The following is a 23,000-nucleotide window of genomic DNA, read 5'->3' on the forward strand; positions in this document are numbered from 1 at the left end:
ATGCAATGTAATGTAATGAGTCGAACGATAGCCTTGTAGTGGAATCGGAATGAGCTCCCCATTGAAATCAGGACAGCAGAAAGCTTACATCTTCCGGCGCAGACTGAAAACTCATCTCTTTCGACTCCACTTCGAGTGATAGAATTACTAACATAGAACTGCTAACAAAGCACTTATATATTAATAAAGGACTGGCTTATCTAAAGCAGTTGAGTAGCACTTGAAATGTGTTGATGCACTTAATGTAAGTCGCTTTGGATAAAAGCGTCAGCTAAATGCAATGTAAGTTAGTCGGCCAGAACCAGCCATTTCCTCCTGCAGAAAGGAGACAATCTCCTCCAAGTCCGCTTCTCAAGTCACTTATGAAACTACGACTTTAATTTCGTAATTATTACTTTATTCTCGTAACATTACGACTTTATTCTCGTAATTATTACTTTATTCTCGTAATATTACGACTTTATTCTCTTAATTATTACTTTATTCTCGTAACTATGACTTTATTCTCGTATTATTACGACTTTATTCTCGAAATCTCTCTGTTTTTTTATTCTAAGTGTTGGCCCTAATACTCCGTCGTAGGAAAGAGACGTCTGTAAATCAGCGGATAATTATTTTTATTTTTTTCTTCTAAATAAGCTACCCAGTATGAACTATTTTATAGCCCTTATTAAAATGATTAGGTCCTTAAAGTTGTAAAATGCACTAAAAGCCAAATCTAGATTTTTTTTCTCTCTCCGTTCATTCTAGTGAGCCGAGAGTGCGATCTCGGGGGGCGGGGCATAAGGGGCGCTGTAGGAGCCAAAATGCTTGTTTTGCCTTACTTATTATTTGTATTATTATCTTATATTTCAGTTTGCATCGCGTTTAATTCTTATTGTTTATCACTTCCGGCAATGGTCACGTGGGTGTGGTTTATTGTTATTTAGGTCACCTGTTGGATGCCGGTTTGGGAGGATATGATGTAGGAAGAGGGTGAATGGCGCTTTGATACTTTCTGTTGACCGTCAGGTCTGGAGTTGTATATTGTTTGTTTTCTTCTTTATGAAACACCATGGACTACAAATGACTACCGACTCCTACATGGAACACACAAAGCACAGCAAAGAGCACATTTTAGCCTCTTAGTGGCTAACTCATAGGGAGTTATTGCCGCTACATTAGTCAACAGAAAAGGATCGCCGCATCGAAGACGCGACGGAATAGAGAACCGCAGTGATGCGTCCTAAAACCCGGAAGTAAACTTCTTCCGGTTCCTTCGTCAAAAACCAATGCAATTTTTCCATAGGATTTTGGAAAATAGCTCGAAATAAGGTCTGTGGTTGACACACATTTAAGAGAGGGATCACGTTTTGTTCAGCCGGATAATCTCCACACGTCAACCCTAATCATAAATCTAGTCGCCAGAAGCAAAATGCTAACGTTATGCTATAAACGAACTACAAGCCATTACAGCAGCAGGGTCGCACGACTTCAACGTCACGCCAACTTAAGATCGTTTCAACTGACTTGCACTGAAACTGCACTTTGAACATTTTAAATATATTATTAACATTTTAAACTGTATACCCCGGTTATCTAGGCCGTTTTTGTTTTGTTTAATGTATACCACGTTTATTTAGGCCCTCTTTGTTTTGTTTTATGTATACATGTCACACTGTGGGAAACGATATTTCGATATTTCTGGATGTATAACACATGTAAAACATTTTACAATAAAGCTGACTTTGACTTTTGCGCGCTTGCATATTTTAACAAAGCTTTTCATTTTAGCCACACTGAATTTAACTAGAAGTCATGGCTGTGTCAATTAACAGTCTGATATTGTTTTACAAAGATGACAAGAAGAGTGTAGATAGAGGAGAGAACCACTAGAAGTCAGGACACGTAAAACAGTGCAGCCTAGATGAAGGTGTGCTTACCGGTGTTGTCAGGGCTAGCATGAGGGACACGGTTTATAGTGTCGGTGAGTAGTGATAGCAAGAGTACCGTTAACCTAGAGTTAATTTATTCACATTAGTGACATTAATTCCCATCAACAAATCCATTTTATGTGTCACATGAAATCTTTATTACAAATATTAAACACCAGAAAACACAGACATATCAATGAAATAAACATACAGTAGGCTATAAAGAATTAAAGGGATAATTGGGAAGGCATTACAAATGTAAATATATTTTAAATAATAAAACAATCCCCCCACCACAGGTATCTACAGGAGAAGAGGGAATTCTCTCCACAAAATGTGAATGCCCATGTGGAGAATGGAAATGCAGTCATGCGGCTGGATTAGCCATCTTTGCCATCCACAATTTCAGCTGCACTGACACCCCCTGTCATTGGAAGAAGCCAAAGGCAGCTAAACGTACGCATTCAGTGGAGGAGCTATTTCCTCCAACCAATAACTAATTTAACCCGCTGACAAGAGAGCCCACCTCCGAAGATCGTGACTGGCTGAGGGACAGACTCGGGGGCAGGTTCTCAGGAATTTCTTGGCTTCTCTCCCCCGAGCCAGAAGAGGAACACTACAGCTTGGAAACACTCACTGTTCCTGAAATTATCAAATCTGTTGGGCATCAGGCAATTGTGGCAAGCATGGCATTGTCTGAGGAGCAACAGAGGGCAATTCAGGTGGCTACCACTGGTCAGCGAACCAACCCAAACTGGCATTTGTTCAGGAAAGGAAGGTTGACTGCCAGCAACTTTGGAGCTGTCCTGAGGTCAAAGCGTGTGACTGCTTCCCTTATTGCCAGGGTGCTAGGGCAACAACAGGCCCTTGATGGTGTTTTGTCTGTACAGTGGGGGACTATGAATGAATGTGAGGGCGTCAGGGCATTCACCACTGCAACCCAGATGCAGGTCCATGAGTCAGGTTTCTGGCTCTCCCAATCAGGATTGTTGGGGGCATCTCCAGATGGTCTGGTAGGGTCTTCCGCTGTGCTGGAGGTAAAGTGTCCCTACGGAGCCAGGGAAATGACAATTATGCGGCTTTCACACCAGCGCTTTTCCCTTTCTAGCTCCGAGCTAGAGCTTTTTCTGGTTCAGCTCCGGTTTCCCTTTTCTGCTCCCGCTTTGTTCACACCACTCAGAGCCGGGATGGTGCTGCCGCTGCTGGGTCATGACGTCACCGTTTACATCGCTGATTTGCTGCCCAACGGCGCTCACAACAACAACAACGGGGGACTGCGTAGGGTCGATGATCGTGTTGCTTTTAAAGCAAAGCCAAATTAAATTAAATAACGACTTCTCCAACCTTATGCTTTTCAACCTGTGCAGCCCATGTATGGATTCCATCCGATAGCTGCTATAATACAAAACAAAACGTCTGCCTGCTCTCCACAATGATCAATAACAGTGAACGGATGGTCAAAGTAAGGTACAAATAAACAGAATCACACGAAGCCTGGTTAGTGTTTCCTGACTTTATAAAGTGTGGTTTTTTTATAAAGTGTGTGGTTGCCTTCTAGTCACTTTGCTCAGCGCGACTGCTTGTAGGCAGGCATGACGAGACTCTTCAGTCGACCCATGTTCAGGGGAGGTGGGTTTAGTTTCCTGCACGCCTCGACATAAGAGAGACGTAAGCGACGCCGCCTCTTAGCTCCGAAGCTCTTGCTTCTAGACCGAAAAATCTTTGGAGCTGGAAGTGAACCGGATTCCGGAGCTAAGAGGCGGCGCCGCTGCGGTGTGAACAGGAAAAGCCTGTACTTTTCAGGCTCTAGCTCCGAGCCGGTGCTGAAAACGCGTTGGTGTGAAAGGGGCATTAGTGAAGCAATGCAAATCAAGGGCTTCTGTGTTAGTAAGGAAGGAGAAACATTCAGCCTGCGTGAGGAACATCCTTACTGGCACCAAGTGCAAGGTCAGCTTCACCTCACTGCAAGAAAGAAGAAGAAATTAAGAAATTGTGAATCGTTTTTAATTTACATTTACTCGCCTTTGCAATGTTGTGGTTGTTAGAGTGTTAGGTTTCCTGTCAGCTCGTCTGTTGGGAAGATATCAAATATTAGTTTCATGGAAGTCACACCGTCACATATAAGAGCATTAAGACATACAGTACATAGGCTAAAACAAAACATCTAAAGATATAACCTTGCGCTTTGATAAGTCTCGTGAACATTTTCACTATTTTGACATTTTTATAGATCAAAATTGAACTAAAGAAATAAATGGTAGATTAATCCATATTGAAAATAGGTGTCAGCTGTTACACTAATTATAATAGTTGTATTTCTTAATGAATTAAGATAAGATATTAATGTATTGATCCCAATTTGGGAAATGTTTGTGTTGCAGCAGCATAACAAGAAAAACAAAATATAAGTTAATAAACATATACATACATATATATATATATTAGGGATGTAACGATATACCAAATATCGCGGTATCGCGGTAAACAAACTTCCCAATACCGTCGTGAGACTGACCAAATCTACCGCGATTTAAAAAAAAAAAAAAATCTTTTTAAACACTTTTTTTTTTTAAACCTTTATTTAACCAGGTGGTCCCATTGAGATTGTCGATCTCTTTTTCAAGAGAGACCTGTCCAACATGGCAGCAAGTACGTTACAACATGAAAATAAAACAACAGATAACACAAAAGGACATCGTATTTACAGGGCTACATTTACACACCTAGAGACATTGACAAGTACCAACCATATATTTATATCTCGCCATGTCAATAAGCCTGGCGTTAGACTTTTTCGCTGTCCGTCATTTTGACAGACAGGATCGTAAAATATCCGTCATAATCCCTTCTTACCCGTCGGGTCTGAACAGTTCACGAAAGAGCATGCTCATGAACTGTCAACGGGGGGTGGGGGGGGGGGGCGGTGTTATGCCGTGTGTGCATGCACCTCGCGGGACGCGCACAGCGTAAAGCAAAACCTCCCAGACATGTATTGATCTGTACGGCAAAGTACGGTTTGGAAACTATATCATTTCCTTTTGGAGGGCATGCATAACACGGCCTAACACCAGAGCCTGGCTCTGGGGAAACGTTGGCGCTGTTCCGAGTTTGTTCTAATCTGTCGAAATGACAGACTGCTTTCAGATTTTTCCGTCATTGTTAAATAAAATATTCGGTTAACGCGACCACTGGTGTCCCAGCAACATCAGTACCAAGCGAGAGAGTTTTTTGCAGATCAGGGGATATTGTAAATGCCCAAACATCCCAGCTTATAAATACCTGGAAATGTGGACATTCTCCTAAAAACCTGTCTGATGATGCTGAGTGAGTGACTAGTGAGTTTGAGTTGAGTTACTTGAAAAACTAAAGTGAAACTTGATTTATTTTATTGCAGGGTCTGATTATTAAATGTCCTTGTTTATTTGTGAGATGCAGTGGCATAAAGAAAATGCTTACTTTGTTTGGTAGTACTACTAGGTACAAAAAAACTGGTTTTCTTGTTCCAGTCTGTTACTGTCACTTTGTTTCTGACACTTTAAAATACTGCTTTCCTACAAAAATGCTGTAAAAATCAGATTTATTATGTAATAAAGAAACATTTTCCGAGTAAAAAAATGTTTTATTGAAAAAGAAATTATGTTTTTTTTTTTTCTTACCTTTATTATTCAATATCGCGATAAATACCGTACCGTGGACTTGTTATCGCGATATTATCGTACCGTGAGTTTTTGGTATCGTTACATCCCTAATATATATACATACAAAAGTATGTGAGGGATGGAATATTAAATTGAATATAAATGTAAAATGTACATGTGATTTTACGTCCAAGAGAAGCTATGGAGCAGTTATTAGTTCAATATGTCAAACTGATTTCCCTGACTACAATCTTTAGTTACATTGTGAAACGTTATGCTGCTTGTACTAATTAGACTTATCATATGAGCCACACAGGTTTTAATAGGGTGTATTCATTATCTTTACTTATGTTGCGGTCTTTTCAGCAACGCCATCTCTAAAACGGCGATACAGTCACTACCCATCATTTACATTTCACCGTGACATGGACAAAAATGTAACGTCAGCTTACCTCATGGCACGAATCCAGACTCTCCTTTGGAAAACATTGGCCAGGAAACTATAGAACGAGCACGTTTCATGCGAAGACCTGTGGCTGCAACCCGGAGCAAAGCAACAAAACATTGCGTAGCTAACTAGTAGCGCTAGCTTTAGCTAACATTAGCTAACGAAACAAACTGCCGAGTAAAATTGGAAAACACTGGTAATTAATTATTCTATAATTTGTAAAACTACGGTGTTAAAAACGACAATTTCAAAAATACAGATTCTAATGGTCAGATATAGATATAGCCTACAGATACTAAAGATACTACAGATAGGCAGATACTTGCTTTCAAGCAGAACACGGGGGAAAACTATAGGGGAAAACAAACTTAGCGGGAGTGTTTACGTGTTCGGCGGAATGACGTACAACGGCCTCGACAATTTCTGTAGTCCTATTCAGCCACTCGGTAACAACCATCGTTTTTCAGACACGTAAACTCTTCAAAAATCACCAGTGGGGTCACTGCTGATGTATTTAATGTCGTAGAACAAAACGTGATTTATCTCTTACATTTGTGTCAACCACAGACCTTATTTCGAGCTATTTTCCAAAACCCTATGGAAAAAATGCATTGCTTTTTGACTAAGGAACTGGAAATGCTAAAAATGCTAACTTACTTCCGGGTTTTAGGACGCGTCACTGCGGTTCTCTATGGACCGGATCCTAAGCAGACGAAGCCAGGATGTTCGGGATCACGGAGTTTGAACACGTGGACAGTTTCCCCCTCGGAGGAGTGGACAGGAAAAGCCACAAATCACCGTGGCCGCAGGCAGAAACTGATTGACTGGAGCACATCACAGCCAGTTGAGGCTGTAGGCATAATTGCGTTCATTCTGTGTATTTTTTATTTGGAACACATGCAGTTTGGAAGTGCTGCCGTTATTGGGGACTGTTATTTGGCCTGTTTTGTGCATGCTGGTTATGCCGATGTCGGCGAAGGTTTGGATTTCCGTTTTTTTTTCTAACGTGCACAGCTGTGATCACTGATCAGGCACCATGTCTGTAACAAGATTGACATTTGTGAATACTGTTGTGCGCATATTGGAACATGCAAAATGAGTGATAACAACGAAAATGAGGATGGAGTGGACAGCTTGTTAAATATTGGAAACAGAAATAGCAAATTGACTTTTCATGGCTCAAGATCCAGAGTAGGCCTATCAAGAACTGCATCTGCTTATATAAAAGCTCAGGCGGACGTGGCCGCCCTGATGGTTTTACAAAATCTACTTCAAAAGAAACATGCTTTGGAAAAACAGGAACATGAGCTGAGGAGAAGAAGAGAGCAACTGGACCTAGAAGGAGACATCGCCGCCACCATGGCCAAAATGAAGGTTCTTGCTGCATCAAAGAAATCCAGTGTTCCGAGTAGCTCTACTACAGGATCTGATGCAAGCAGTCATATTTTGTAAATGAACTTAAGGAAAAGAAAACCCTTCATATCAACGCAGATCCTTTTGTACCCCAGCCACAAGTTATATACATCTGCACCAATCATTCCAGAGCACAGTATAACTAATCTAAAAACATCAACAATATCAACCAAAGACAGAGCTGACACTGAAATCATCACATCTACCATAACACTCAAGTCACAACCTCAATCCTCATCTTATATTTCGGTTTGCATCACGTTTAATTCTTATTGTTTATCACTTCCGGCAATGGTCACGTGGGTGTGGTTTATTGTTATTTAGGTCACCTGTTGGATACCGGTTTGGGAGGATATTATGTAGGAAGAGGGTGAATGGCCCTCTGATACTTTCTGTTGACCGTCAGGTCTGGAGTTGTATATTGTTTGTTTTCTTCTTTATTAAACACCATGGACTACAAATGACTACAGACTCTTCCATGGAACGCGTCACAGCAAAGAGCACATTTTAGCCTCTCAGCGGCTAACTCATAGGGAGCTATTGCTGCTACAGGCGCATTCTCTGTGAGCGCACACACGGGTTATTCTGCTCTGACAGCCAGGCATGACGGGTAATCTGTGACGTTTCGCTCTGTCAAAAGTTGGGCCTTTTTGTCCTCATGCGCTAATGAGTAGTGTTAGAAATTAAAATCAATGTTTTATGGCATAATTTAGTTTAAACATACCGTCAGCTTAAATGCAGTTTTATTCTGAAAAAACAGAAGTTTTCGCACAATCAACATGCCAAGCTTTTATTCTGAAAATCCTTCATCTCCGGTTAGCATTTAGCATGTGGCTAATATTCCTTTTCTTAGAGTTGTGAATGTAAAGTTAAAATGTACACGGAGTGTTGCACATCAAAGCCTACTGACTTTAACACTACATCTATAGACATCGAGATATTATTATTGCTGAATATTAAATGAAGGTACAGTTTATTTTAATACGTTTTGTTTACAGACGTGAGTTGGTATGTCAACATCAAGAACTACCGTAAATGATAAATGCCGTAAATTATTTCCAGTATTATTAAAGTATTGATTTCAGCCGTTAAAATGCAATAAATGAAAAGTGATGAAAGAGAATATGAGGAGAAAAGGCGTGTTTGGTTATGTATTGAATGTACAATGTCTGAGTCCTCTGTTGTGTGCAACAATGGACATTGAAGACTAGTGGAGGGCCGGCCCCCAGCAGCGCCAACCGGCACACGAGGAGGAGCCATCGGAGGAATACTTAAACAGCTGATTTGTGTTTCTCGGCCCTTCCTTCGCTCTCGAGATGCCGAGAACACAGCTATTTTCTCACGGAACAATATTCTGCTTGTAACATTACCGCGCCATTTTAATTAAATTACCCATTTGAACCTTTCTCTCCATTGGTCTCATTTATCCTAAGCTTCTCTCCTGGACGTGAGAATAACGAACAAAGCTAATAGTAGCTCTCATAGGAAAGAACGAGACCCCGCCTCCGATGCTGTATCCAGTTCTTGTTATACATCCATGGGTTGAACTCACGTGTCACGGTCACTAGCCGAGATGCGCGTGACAGGCTCATGGCCAATCGTAACACTTGAATGCTATGAAGGGGCGTGTCTTGCGTAGTGCTCCAGCCGGATCCTGATCTGCAGCGCATTAACACTTTATTATGGTTTTAATATTTTAATTGTATATCAGTGAAGATACAAAAGATTTGCTTTGTCAATTTAACAAGGAAGATGAAATACCTGATTAAAAACATCAAAACTATTGGTGTGAATCGTGTGAACAAGAAATTACGATCAGGGTGCTAGGGCGCTCCGCGGAGTTCGCTACGCTTCCACGTCCGGTCTGGCCCAGCAGCAGCACATCTTGAACTACGCTGGGTGTTAGTCTATGGTTTTAGGTTATCATGACACTGCACACGAAAGTCTTATTGATGGAAGACAGACTTTAAAAAAGAAAAAAAAATGTATTGAATGGCTAATGAAAAGGGAGTTGCTTCAAGGAGAAATTAAATGCAAGCTCTACAAAAAGAGGATAAAACTGGAGAAACACTCAGACGTCGACGGACTGCAGTGGTAAGTCTTACATCTTTAGCACGGGTTTTAACGATTGACTTCCTATGTTTACTGATATGTAATGTTACAAAGATAAGTTCTTTATCAGGAAAAAAGGACTAGGAATTTACGATTTGTCTTTTGTAGGAAGTGCAGGGAAAACGACGAAGAAGTCGGTGAGGTGTTTTTCTCTTTTTTAGAGGAGCAAAGTATCCTTGTTCAGCTGGATGAAATACATTTAAAGGTAATATTAATTCATCAATAATAGCGGGATAGGGGATGAAACAACAGGGAGCATGGACAAGATGGGAAAATGCGATCGAGAGAAAAGTAACATGGGCTGAGCTTTGGAAACTAGAGCCACATCACATCAAGTTTCTTGTTCAGGCTGTGTACTCCCAAGCCCATCAAACCTTCACATATGGGGCATAGAAGAGTCACCAGCATGCCCACTGTGCTCCAAGCGAGGAACCCTGGAGCACATCTTAAGCTGCTGCCCAAAGGCACTCGGAGAAGGACGGTACCGTTGGAGGCACGACCAGGTCCTTAAGTCTGTGGCTGGAGCTATTGCAGCAGGAATCGAGACAGCAAAACGGTCCAGACCCCCCAAGCAGACCATCGCCTTTGTCAGAGCCGGAGAGCAGCCAAAACGCACCTTGAAAACATCTGCTGGCATCCTGACCACTGCGAAGGACTGGCGGCTGCTGGTTGACCTTGAAACAGCTGAAGTTCCTGCGGCGCTCACAGCGATCGCGGCCACTCTAGTCAATGGATGTTATTCCACCTGAATAATCTGGGACACTGGGACACTGGGACACTTCTGCGCGCTGCGTTACGGCTCAGAAGTGTCCCAGAAGGGTCTCGGCGCTGGGCTCCGCAAAAAATACGCGGCTGGTCTATTTTCGACGCGAGGCGTTGCATAGCCCCGGGCAGGAAGTGGACCGGTCAGAGCATCCAGTCCCCAAAATAAACTAATTTTGCAGACCCTATCCCTCCGTAGTCTTTCAGGAGAATAAATGCCAGTTCTCCTCCGGTTTACAGGCACTGTGTAAATTATATTTATAGAATAATTATGTTAATAATATTATTTTACCACTAAAATATAGCAACATATCTTTGATTCATGTCGTTTATAACTGGACTATTACAATTATTATTAACTTTGTCTGTACAAAGTAGTCTGTCCAGGAAATATGCCCAAATCAACAAAAACTGCGAGCCAGCACGCAAGACGCTCCGCTTCTGAAACGTGCCCGGTGGGTTTCACGCAGTTTAGAGTATAAGGAATCAGCCATTGTCTTACTGTGTGTGATCATCAGCTAACATCAGCTCTCATCCTATGCCATACGTAGCATCGTCGTTTCACCCTACTTTTATCCAATAAACCTGTGGACAAACTTACAACTGTCTTCAGAAAATAAACCTGTGGACAAACTTACAACCGTCTTCAGAATCTTGGTGAAGAGAGGGCATTTATCTGACTGCCAAGATATATTCAGTTTACATATCGAGGGCAGGCACAAGGGTTGTTTTTCACCACAAGTGTAAATAACCATAATAACCTTCACATCTTCCCCAATCATTACTGGTATTTATAGCAAATTGCATAACCTTTTCTTTAATTGATCTCATTGCCTATTTTGTAATAAGTTGTGTCAATGACATAGTGCTTGTTTAAATGTTTAATGCATATGAAAGGTTATTCATGTTTATACACACAATTTGTCTTTCTCAGGATATACTCATACTAGATATTTAGAGGGAAGAGAGTGGATTCACAAAAGTAGTATTATTCATCCCGCTTCCATCACATTAGTATGCATAAAAAAGTGACAGGTCACACCTCCCCCCATTATGCAAATGAGCTAAGTCCCGCCTCCCCTTTGATCGAGGTGTGAGACCTCAAGTAGGTGTGATATCCCAAGTAGGTGTGAGATCCGTCGATAGGAGGGGGTTGATGTGTATTCACAGGTGTGAAAAGCCCCCACTGTTGCGCCTTATGGTGTATCATAAAAAATGTTTCAATCACATTAGTATGCATAAAAAGTGACAGGTGGGCCCGCCCCCAAGTCTATTCAAACAAAATCCCGCTTCCATCACATTAATATGCATAAAAGTGACAGAAGGGCCCGCCCCAATTATGTGATGTCAGAAGACCGAGGGGGTGGAGTGAGATAAAAAAAAAAAGAACCCCGTGCAGATAAAAAGCCAGTCATTTCCAATCATCAAGTCATCTTTCCAAAAAGAAAAAATGGCCAAGAGACGCCTCGATATGGGTTTAATCAGCGAGACGCCTGTAACAACTTACCGCCATGCAGCTCATGGTTTCAAAACAGAGATTGGAATTTTCATGTAAAAAAGATGTCATCTTCTGCTATGCATGTAGACATTTCGGTTCAAGTACGTCAGATGCCTTCACCACAACTGTACCAGAGTACCAACCGCTGTCTCCTGGTACTCATCGGAGTAACTCACTCACTAAAAATGAAATACTACCATATGACAGTAAAACAAGAATAACGTTTAAAAGGGGAGTGATTTGAAAGATATCCATAGAAAAATCTGCTTACAGTTCTGTTTCATATGGGTGTTGAGAGATGTATCCATAGATCTCTTCATTTTGCTCTCAAAGTGCACCAGATTGGTGTGTGTGTGTGTGTGTGTGTGTGTGTGTGTGTGTGTGTGTGTGTGTGTGTGTGTGTGTGTGTGTGTGTGTGTGTGTGTGTGTGTGTGTGTGTGTGTGTGTGTGTGTGTGTGTGTGTGTGTGTGTGTGTGTGTGTGTGTGTGTGTCAGTCACGGATGTCTTCACATGGAGATGAAGACTCCTGTCTCTTAACACCCAAGGTCCTGCAGTCGGCTGAGGCTGTAAAAGTATAGAAAAAGCAGGTAGGAGGGGGTTGAGAGGAGACTCGGGGGTGTCAATATATCCGGACCAAAATATGCAGATTCAGAGCTGATCAGAACACAGAAATGCTGGGAAATTCTTTTTAGTTTTTGTCTACTATCTACATGTTTGTAATGTGTATGTACATATTTTCAATGCCATCTCTCTCTGTTTCTGCTAATGTGTAAAATATACAAAATAACGTTTTATATACCTACTCTCTTGTTAAAAGGAAGTTTGCAGCGTAAGCCAGCCATCAGTGTTCTAGATTTTAAGGCTTTGCACACCTCAAAGTGTGTCTAAAAGTATCTTGGCAAGAGAAAAAAAACCAAAATTCGCCTAGGCCATTAAAAAGAAACCGAATTGCTGCTAAGAAATAAGTTCAGAAAGCTATGACTCCAGTGGAACACTGTTAGATTCAAAAGTAACTCATAATGTATTCAGACAGAGTATGCAGATTGGGGCTGATCAGAACAAAGAAAACACCTTCCTCTTCAAAAGTTAGTCACACACTCCCTTACTGTCACCCTTACCTCGTCCTATGGCTGTCAGGCCTTTTGGTGTGTGTGTGTGTGTGTGTGTGTGTGTGTGTGTGTGTGTGTGTGTGTGTGTGTGTGTGTGTGTGTGTGTGTGTGTGTGTGTGTGTGTGTGTGTGTGTGTGTGTGTGTGTGTGTGTGTGTGTGTGTGTGTGTGTGTGTGTGTGTGTGTGTGTGTGTGTGTGTGTGTGTGTGTGTGTGTGTGTGTGTGTGTGTGTGTGTGAGCCTGGCCCTGCCCCCTCCTCCCCCCTTCCTGCCATCTTATCACTAGACAGAGGGGGGATGGGTTCTCTCTAAAACAAAGTGTCTGTAAAGGTGCCTGCCATCTCTCTCTCTGTTTCTGCTGATGTGTAAAATATACAAAATAACGTTTTATATACTTACTCTCTTGTTAAAAGGTGATGAAGTTTGCAGCGTAAGCCAGCCATCAGTGTTCTAGTTTTAAGGTTTTGCATACCTCAAAGTGTGTCTAAAAGTATCTTGGCAAGAGAAAAAAAGCCAAAATCCGCTTAGGTCATTAAAAAGAAACCGAATTCCACATTTTAAAAATGAACAGACACAAATGCAGACTTGACTACTTGGCAGTTGATTAAAGCAGATGTGTCCTTTTTCATCTCTCAAAGGTTTGGGTCCTGTTCAACACTGGGTACAGAAATATATTCAATATACAGTCATTTGTACGTAAAGATGTTTTAAGTTGTAAGCACTTAGAAATATACATTTGATTGCATTTAAAGTGGCTGTAGACAACTTATCATAATGAAGTAGTTGATTGCACAAATTTGTAATGGATGTAAAATAAAGACGACATTAGCATTTAAATTGGCTCCCTATAAGACTTGCTTTCTCTATGAAATTATGTCTGGTTCTGAGTAGTGGTCTCCCTTTCACAATAAAAAGCCCAAACACAATACTTTCTGAATCACTGCAGGAAGTAATGTGCTAAAATGCAAATACAAATAGCTTACAGTAGCTCCCAATTAGTTGAACAATTGGAAAACCGCAAGGACTGTGGAAACACCTACTGGCAAAGGATTGTGGATGCAAATTATGCAAAGAGGAAGAAAAAACATTCTATCTAAAGCTTTATAACACAATCTGCATATTGACAGTATGAGTACAACAAAAACAGTATGCATGTGGATGCAAACGACGATGTTCAGTAAACGATCAATCAAAATCGAAGGATCCAATGTATTTTTAAATGGAGCAGAAATAGAACTAGTCTCCCAGTTCAAGTATCTTGAACAGGGAGTGTCATATTGGACTCGCACTTGACTTTTTAAGAAGCATATCCAGAAAGTATCCAATACCATTAAATTCAACTTGCAACATTTTAAACAAATTAGACCTTTTCTTAACTGTCAATGCTGCAAAGTCATACCTCCACTGTATGATTCTATCCCACATTGAATACTGTTTTACAAACTGGTCGTTTGCTTGTGCCACACACCTGAAACCCATAGAACAGCTGTTCAAGAGAGCTATCCAGGTGTTTGACAGAAAGCCACAGTCATGCCACCACTGTACCATCCTCGAAAATCACAATTCTTGAGTTTTTGACAATTTTATGTCTTTTAAAAGTATGTGTTTTTTTAAATAATATTTACATGGGCTGGCCCCCCTCCCCTTGGGGGAATTCATCCACAGAAAACACACTGGACGCAGCACTAGGTCAGAAACCAGAGGAGACTGTGAAGTCCACCACAGACGGACCACCTTTGGACAAAATGTCCTCTCCATTAAAGGCAGCTCATTGTGGAATAGCCCCCCAACTGAGATACGGGATTGTCCCACTCTCAATAGTTTTAAAGGTCAACTTAAAGAATGGTTGAGCAACAAACAGACGTGTAATCACCGCTAAATAAATGCACTTTTAACACAGGGGTATCTCCTCTTGCCCTTTATGTAGCGCTTTTATCTTATCTTGCACTTTATATATCATAGCTGCTACATTGTACTGCCATGTGGTAAATGCTTGTATGCTGCTCATGCTCTTTCTGCATATCATGTATTTTATTTTTGCTGTATATATATATAAATGTCATGTTCTTATATGCTGTATGTGACGGGACTATAGATGGAAATTAGCTCAAAGCTAAAATCCGGCTCATTTACACTTGTAAGCATTATTTTTGTTTTAAAGTGTTCATCAATGTGCACTACGGTAGCCCTGAAGAAAATTAAACATTAAAATATGTTATCGATGTCCCCATTCCCAGTTTGTTTAGGGAATAATTGCGATGTTTACTATGTTTTGGTAGCTCTTAACAAAACAGAATTTTTGTAAAAGACTGCGAGTCTAAAAGGCAAGTTTGTGATTTTAACACTGTTTCGATTAAACAATACATTATACAATATTACGACTTTTTGCCATATTTTTAACACAATATACTTGTACCTTTTTTTTTTTTTTTGTGGTTGTAGGGCTTGAAGATATTTTGCATGTCATGCATAAACACGGTGTCATCTTTTCCTTCAAACTGACGTGCTGCCCGTTTTACAAAACAAGTTATTTTTCTGCTTCTTCATCCTCTGAATTTTCCTCCCCCGTCCCTCGTCCTTCAGCCAGCACAACAAGAATCAAGGTGGATCTGTGAAATGAAACACCTCTTCCCAAAGCGTGACTTCCCTATTGAGAGCATGCGTTTTCGGCAGTAGGGTCTAAACCAATTGGCCAGATAAACTAACATGCAGAACGTACGGTATGTTTGAAGACTAACCATTTATCCAGTTCAAGCTGTCTTTAAGATGTGACATTGCGCTCTGACTATTTCCCGTAAAATGGTGACAAACTATTACTTATTCTTACATTTGACCTCTTGCTGCTTGGTTGAAAATGATAGTTGAAAAATAACTTTTTTTTAAAAAGACTCAAACAGCGAGGGACATTATACTGGTGAAAAAAACTCTCAATTCTACAGATGACTCCCCCTCCACTCAACGCAATAAGTCCCTCCCTCCACTCAGCAAAGCATCTAAAACTAAGAACCCCACTAAGACGACAGTTTGAAAACTAGCTATGGATCTGAGAAAAACCAAGTCTCCCCCCGTGAGTTGCAGCCAGGAACAAACTCCTGGACTACCATCATCACCACTTTTCTGGACACCCGAATCTTGCAATACTACTGCTGCTTATTTTTGCTCCTTGGGCCAAGACGTCTCTGTTTATGGACACAGTGAAATCAGTGTTGGTTGATATTGTGGAGGGGGTGATACATCGGTACAGAGAAGAAATATGCAACGGATGCCGAGTCAGTCACCCCGGCCAGAGGCAACACGATTGTCTGAATGACATGCCCGATTTTTTCTTCAGAAACAATTACAACGCGTTAATGAAAAGACTCTGGCTCACGGACTTCATTCCTGAGATCGACCAGACTCTTATTGATAAAGACATTTTCACGGATGATTGGAGGATCCAAGGCGCTTCGGAGGCTTTTCTGCACAATCTAAAAAATTGTAGACGCCTCAAGGAGAGACTTGAAAAGATCCATGCCGAGTTGGATGGAGAAGAAGAAGACTAATAACCTGCGGTTGGTTGAAGCCAGGGATTTTTTTTTTTTCAATATATTGACTTTTTCTTTAAGGTAAAATAAAAATGGGGAACTACTATGCAAAACGCTCCGTATATATTGATCAGAATGTAGTCAATACCCTTTTAATAAGTGTGGTGATGAGGACGATTGAAAACAGAGTGAATAGTGATCCCCGTGTAAACAGAATGGCTGAAGTTTATAAACTAGAAGACATTTTGGATATCGTTTGTTCTGGCAGTACTATTCCTGGTCATTGGGAAACGATTGTAAACTAAACATTTAAAGTGGTCCTGGAATCTTCATTTTCCGAAACATTCTGTAACATTACCGAAGAAATGAAACAAACCTCAAAAGTGTATCATGTGCTCTCATTGTATGCTCTGTTTGTAGATGGAATGCATCTTCGTGTCAAAAACAGCATACACATGAATATTTTGACTGAAGTGAAAAAACTCCATCATGATATTTCCAGTAATCTGGGGAATTCTAAGCTGGAGACGGTCCTGGGGATGTTACAATCAGTATAACTATTGATTTTGTGTGTGAAAATGTTTAAATGTAAATAGGAAAAAAAAAGATTTTAAATAAAAAAAATGTTTTTTACATTTTAAAAACTGTTGTCTTCATTATAGCAAGGGGAGCGTGTCTGATACATGTGTATTACAGTCCTTCACATGCACTGTTGTCTTCATTATAACAAGGGGAGGGTAACAGTGAAGATGTATGATACATGTGTATTAAAACGTGCGTATTATACCCCCACAGAAACACAGAAACATGGAAACACAGAAACATGGAAACACAGAAACACAGAAAACACTGAAACCACTGAAACACTGAAAAAACACAGAAACACTGAAACACCGACACACAGAAACACCTTGCGGTTTTCCAATTGTTCAACTAATTGGGAGCTACTGTAAGCTATTTGTATTTGCATTTTAGCACATTACTTCCTGCAGTGATTCAGAAAGTATTGTGTTTGGGCTTTTTATTGTGAAAGGCAGACCACTACTCAGAATCAGACATAATTTCATAGAGAAAGCGAGTCTTATAGGGAGCCAATTTAAATGCTAATGTTGTCTTTATTTTACATCCATTACAAATTTGTGCAATCAACTACTTCATTATGATAAGTTGTCTACAGCCACTTTAAATGCAATCAAATGTATATTTCTAAGTGCTTACAACTTAAAACATCTTTACGTACAAATGACTGCATATTGAATATATTTCTGTACCCAGTGTTGAACAGGACCCAAACCTTTGAGAGATGAAAAAGGACACATCTGCTTTAATCAACTGCCAAGTAGTCAAGTCTGCATTTGTGTCTGTTCATTTGTAAAACGTGGAATTCGGTTTCTTTTTAATTACCTAGGCGAATTTTGGCTTTTTTTCTCTTGCCAAGATACTTTTAAACACACTTTGAGGTGTGCAAAGCCTTAAAATCTAGAACACTGATGGCTGGCTTACGCTGCAAACTTCATCGCCTTTCAACAAGAGAGTAGGTATATAAAACGTTATTTTATATATTTTACACATTAGCAGAAACAGAGAGAGATGGCATTGAAAATATGTACATACACATTACAAACATGTAGATAGTAGACAAAAACTAAAAAGAATTTCCCAGCATTTCTGTGTTCTGATCAGCTCTGAATCTGCATATTTTGGTCTGGATATATTGACACCCCCGAGTCTCCTCTCAACCCCCTCCTACCTGCTTTTTCTATACTTTTACAGCCTCAGCCGACTGCAGGACCTTGGGTGTTAAGAGACAGGAGTCTTCATCTCCATGTGAAGACATCCGTGACTGATTCACACACACACACACACACACACACATCAATCTGGTGCACTTTGAGAGCAAAATGAAGAGATCTATGGATACATCTCTCAACACCCATATGAAACAGAAATGTAAGCAGATTTTTCTATGGATATTTTTCAAATCACTCCCCTTTTAAACGTTATTCTTGTTTTACTGTCATATAGGCTAGTATTTCATTTTTAGTGAGTGAGTTACTCCGATGAGTACCAGGAGACAGCGGTTGGTACTCTGGTACAGTTGTGGTGAAGGCATCTGACGTACTTGAACCGAAATGTCTACATGCATAGCAGAAGATGGCATCTTTTTTACATGAAAATTCCAATCTCTGTTTTGAAACCATGAGCTGCATGGCGGTAAGTTGTTACAGGCGTCTCGCTGATTAAACCCATATCGAGGCGTCTCTTGGCCATTTTTCTTTTTGGAAAGATGACTTGATGATTGGAAATGACTGGCTTTTTATCTGCACAGGGTTCTTTTTTTTTTAATCTCACTCCACCCCCTCGGTCTTCTGACATCACATAATTGGGGCGGGTCCTTCTGTCACTTTTATGCATATTAATGTGATGGAAGCGGCATTTTGTTTTAATAGACTTGGGGGCGGGCCCACCTGTCACTTGTTATGCATACTAATGTGATTGAAACATTTTTTATGATACACCATAAGGCGCAACAGTGGGGGCTTTTCACACCTGTGAATACACATCAAACCCCTCCTATCGACGGATCTCACACCTACTTGGGATATCACACCTACTTGAGGTCTCACACCTCGATCAAAGAGGAGGCGGGACTTAGCTCATTTGCATAATGGGGGGAGGTGTGACCTGTCACTTTTTTATGCATACTAATGTAATGGAAGCGGGATGAATAATACTACTCACAAATCATCCCGGGGTCAATGTCCCTACACTGGAAAGTCCTCTCTCACATCCTGAAAGGATGCTACTGCAGGATCCACTCGAACAGTTGGATAGTTTTGGAGTTGACATGTATGTCAAAACTGTCCAATATGTTGAGAACTTAATTGAAGCCAGACAATGACAATCACAATTTAAATCTGAATAATAAAGAACCATCATCTAATGTACTGCTTTACTGCTTTTGTTCAACGGAGTGGCAAGTTTAAAAGTGTAACAATGATAAAATAAAATAATAATTCTACAAAAACTATTTTATTCATAAAAGCTGCAGGTGTAAAAAAACTGTTGGCATATATCAGTGATTCTCAAACTTTTTCTGTCATTCCCCATTTTGAACAGGTGGGCCTTTTCAAGCACCACCTGTCCCTCATGCCTCAATAAGTTAAGAAATCCTTCCAATGTGTACTATAGGTCAATAAAAAATAAAAAACAGTTTAAAAGGGGAGTGATTAGTAAAATATGCATAAATAAAAAGAAAGAATGCAGACTAGCTAAGATAAAGATAGGAGAGAGTTTATCAAATATTTGTTATTAGTTGTGAGCATATTCTAATGTTTTTTGGATTATTGAAATATATACAGTTCTGTTTCATACGAGTGTTGAGAGATGTATCCATAAATCTCTTCATTTTGCCCTCAAAGTGCATCAGATTAAGGTTTTTAACTTCAATTTAAAGAAAACATTCTTCCCGGGGGTGCAGGCCCCCCGACCCCCCAAGAGGAGGTGAGGTCCACCCACAAATAAAACAGGTTCACATGGAAAGGATACCACATACATTTTCACACTCATTATATACACTACACATTTTTCTTGGATTTGTTAACACCATAGTCCCTAATATATTTGTAGAAAGGCAGGAAATGGAATTAAATTTCATTGAGGAGGACCCCCTGTTTTGTGTCCCCCCGCTTCTCAAACCAAAGTTACACCCTTGGGTGTATATGAGAGATTTTTATATATGTTTGTAAATTATTTTGGTTTCAGTTGTGTGTGTGTGTGGGAGTGGCCATCGGACTTTTCCCGGTGGGCCGCTGCCGTTGGTGGACTGCTGCCTTCGGTGGGCCGCTGGCTCTGGCATAGGTGGGCTGTGGACTTTCACAGCGCCGGTACTGCATCCGCCGCCGCAAACATCCGCCGTTGCGAGGCTCCGGCAGCTCCGGCACTGTGAAAGTCCACCACCGTTGCGAGGCTCCGGCTGTAACAGTCCACTACCACCAGCGAGGACCCAGGTTCGATTCCGGCCTGAGGTCCAAAACTTTTATTAAAAAAATAAAATAATAATCTCCCGTTCATCGCGTCCATTCGCGACCCACCTATCACATCTCTGCGCCCCACCAGTGTGGCGGGCCCCACACTTTGAGAAACGCTGGTATATTTATATCCCAACAACTGTAACTCACTCAGCGTAACACACTAGAAAATAGAAAAGGAACTGAGTGCAAGAGCATTATTAGCTTAACATGTAACTAACTACACAAGCCCAAAGCCTGAATGGATGGAGCCTGGAGCCATCATAATGTCCTGGTAGAACTCATCATATGTTTTATAATGGCTGAGTAGCTTCAATTTCATGAAGTAGGTCAGAGCATGTTGACATAACAACCTCAACGTTGAGGCAGCTCCCACCCAACCCAGATCCTCCTGAGGTTGCGCAGTATCTCCGGTGACGCTATGGAAGAAAACAGACGCTTTCTTATAGTGGAGACGCTTTTCTGCTTGCGCTTGCTTTTGATTACTTTTTTATGCTGATGTTCTTTTTTTTCTTTTCTGAAAACTTTGAGCAGCGGCTCCTGGACATAGATTCATCAGTGGGAAAGTTATTCGGAAATAGACGGAGGGATTTGGCAATATTTCAATATTTTTACGACAACCTCAGTCTGACAGTAGCGTGGCCTAGCAACAGCTAAAGCCTAGACTGCTATTACTGCATGCTACTTAGCTTAAGCTAGCTAGCAGCCAAATGCCTCCATTTCCTACAGATGAATCCACAAACTTCTACAGAAGATTGCCGTCATGTTTCCTTGCTCTGATCAGACAGACTCAACTTGCTGGATGTTGTAAACTGTGTTCGTTATTCTCCTGTCCAGGAGAGAAGCTTTAAAAGGAGACTAAATGGAGTCTCTGTGAAAGTTCAATTGGGTACTTTAATTAAAAAAGGCGCGGGTTGGTCACAAGCATGATATTGTTCAGTCAGACAAACAGCTGTGATCCGCTCCTCGTTAGGGAAGAGAAGAGCCGATCTCTCCTCCGGTGCTGTTATATATCCTCTGCTGGCTCCTCCCCGCCAGCCGGCTCGCCTCGTCTCCAATGTCCGTTATTGCATTTAAACAGAGGATTGGTTCTTTTCACATTCAATATATGCTTAACACGCCTTTTCTCCTCATATTCTCTTTCATCACTTTTCATTTAACACATTCTAAACGCTGTAATCAATACTCTAAAAAATACTTCTCGGCTCGTTTGGTTTCCGGTCATTCCGGATGTTGTCACATGCTACTCTCGTCTGTAAACAATAATGTATTCAAATAAACTGTACCTTCATTTAATATTCAGCATGGTAGTATCTCGACATCTATAGTTGTAGTGTTAAATCAGTAGGCTTCGGTTTGCACCACTCCATATCATTTCGCTACTAAATTCACCTCTTTAAGAAATCGTATATTAGCCACATGCTAAATGCTAACCGTAGATGAAGGATTTTCAGAATAAAAGCTTAACTGCTTGTGCACAATAATTTCTGGTTTTTCAGTATAAAAGAGCATTAAAACTGACGGCATGTTTAAACTACATTTCCCCATTAAAACATTGATTTTAATTTCTAACAGTCCCTCCTAACACACCTAAAAGGTGTGTATAATACTGAAATCAATGAGTTCTTCATCTGAACTTTGCATATTACATATCTCATATTAACAAACATACAATCAAATGGAATGGTTTTACAGCCGGCTTTACAAAAATACAAAATAAATTCTTGTCTGTGTTCAAACATAAAAGTTTTCCCTTATGCATAACTTCTAGTGTTTACATTCAATATCATTCTTCAAAATAGCAGCAATGGCTTGGTATCAGAACATTTCTTCCTCCCTCCTTTCACAGAAACCGTTCTCATACCACGCTCAGTGTTAAGGCACTTGTTTTTACAAAGTGAAAAGAAACAAACCATTTTAGAATAGCAATGATTTTTACAACATGAGATCCACCATATTAGAATAGTATAAAGTAATAAAGAATAAAATAAAATATCTTGGATTGGCAAAGTAAATTGAAAAATAAAAATAAACTATCTTGGAATAGTGTAAAGTAAATTGAAATGGATTCACTCCATTTTAGCATTTTATTTTGCTCACTTCTTCACATGATTTCATAATTTAAAGAATCACATCAGCTGGACATTCATTGATCAATCTCATCTCCGAACATCCATATCATTTAAACTAACCCATCATTGTCATCAACATCTGTATATGGGGTGGGTCGTCTTGTTCTGCTAGCATTTGTAACTGTTTCCTCATGAGAAATTTACCCTCCCTCCTTTCATACCATTAGGTATAAGGTACATAAGGTATGAAAGTAATATGTTCTCTAGAAGGGGCCGTCGTGATCAATCGGTACGTTCTACAGTCATTTCAGGGAGAAGATTTTGGTCAGTTACAACAGTTGTAGAATTTCATCACTTAAAAGTTCCTACTCAGTAACTTTGGGTGGTCTGTTCTAATGCAGTGATAAAGTCCCTGAAATGGTGGGAAAACCGGTGGAATATCAATAACGCATTATACTAATTTATCTTCAATTATGGTCTACT

Source organism: Notothenia rossii (assembly GCF_949606895.1).
Source record: "Notothenia rossii genome assembly, chromosome: 4".
In the NCBI taxonomy this organism is placed as follows: Eukaryota; Metazoa; Chordata; class Actinopteri; order Perciformes; family Nototheniidae; genus Notothenia; species Notothenia rossii.